Genomic DNA, 1,439 nt, shown 5'->3' on the forward strand with positions numbered 1-1,439 from the left:
CTCCTGCCGGAGGTGGATCGGAAAAGATTCGTGCGTGGCAGAAGGAGAGCGGATGGGCGCGGATGGGGTGGAAATAAATTTCGGTAGCACCCAAATTCGTTATCGACTTCGTGGTTGATCTCGTCCCGGATTGGACTAATCAGTGGCGAACGATCTGCGGATAGCTCGGTGGCACAGGATCCCGATCCGTCAGAGAATCAGGTTTGAGGCTACCGTTTTCTCGAGGCCGTGGAACGAGAAGAATTATCCCGGACGATGCGGCGATTATTATTTTGACTGTTTCCTCGACTCGAACCCGCACCGGAGCCTTCGTCCACCCGATGACGATAATATATTAATTTAAATACGGTTCCCTGGTAGGGTCCCCGCGAAGGCTTCGCTCACTATCCCGACCAAGACCGTACTAAACCTTCGACCAGCATCACGAGAATCGGTTTGCTTTCTCACCCAGTTGGCCGTTGAATTTATGTGGAGCAATATAAATAAAATAGGCTGTTGTATCACGGTGGCTCATTAGTTTTCCGAGAAATTGTCTAATTGGATGACCGGACTCGACCGTTCGGTCGTGCCGTTGGGGAAGTCTTGCCAATGTTTGCCACTCTCGTTTGTTAGAAAGATTTCTTTATTCCTTCTATTCTTATCCATTGATGATTTGGCAAGGAGCTTAAAAATTAATTTGCGATTAGATATGCGATTCTCCGACTCTCAAGCGGTTGGCAGAATAATTTAATTCGCTGCGATGTTACGACACCAAGGGCTAATTAAAAAATCGAACATATTTCTTCCTCGACACATTCAGATGGCTGCTGTCAATAAGTACAAGAGCTTTTAAATCATTTTTGGCGTGAGCATTGAAACTGATAAATCAATTCAATAGAAACTTCTTTCTGTTCCATAATTGATAGGTTGATATCGTCCTCCATCTTAAAAAAAAAAACCTAGTACCATAGTTGTTTCCGCCCGGGCTCGAACCGGGGACCTTCTGCGTGTGAAGCAGACGTGATAACCGCTACACTACGGAAACGATGAGCAACTGGTGTATTATAATGAACCTGATGTTCGACTAGTTTAACCTTTTCCAAAGCTGTTTACGAACGATTAAAAATAAATTCCGCGTAACCAAGCGGCACCGTGCGATACTGAGAAGGGTTAACATAAGCGAAAAACAAACCAAATTAGAGCAGTAAATGTCAAAAGGAAGTGAAATCTAATCAAACACGGGCACAATAAAACCCAACTTGCTGTAGCGGAGGTAAAAAAAATCGCCATAAACCTATAACGCATCGAAAACAAAAGATATCGTCGTAAAATTATACTGTATATGGTTATCAAACACATAGCGATCATCGGATTGGAAGAGTAATAAAACTAAAACGACCGAATGCGGCGCTTCTCGGGGAGAGGGGTGAAAACGATGAAGCCCCGATGAAGCCGTAAAT

The 1,439-nt window shown here is 44.1% G+C and overlaps 1 non-coding gene across 1 annotated transcript; it reads right to left on the reverse strand.

Moving 5' to 3' along the window:
- Nucleotides 1-951: 951 nt before the first annotated feature.
- On the reverse strand, nucleotides 952-1,024 carry Trnav-cac (transfer RNA valine (anticodon CAC)). Its single transcript has one exon. It is a non-coding gene; the product is annotated as a tRNA-Val (tRNA).
- Between the last annotated feature and the right edge of the window lie 415 nt (nucleotides 1,025-1,439).

This window comes from Anopheles ziemanni, chromosome 3 (genome assembly GCF_943734765.1).
Source record: "Anopheles ziemanni chromosome 3, idAnoZiCoDA_A2_x.2, whole genome shotgun sequence".
NCBI lineage: Eukaryota > Metazoa > Arthropoda > Insecta > Diptera > Culicidae > Anopheles > Anopheles ziemanni.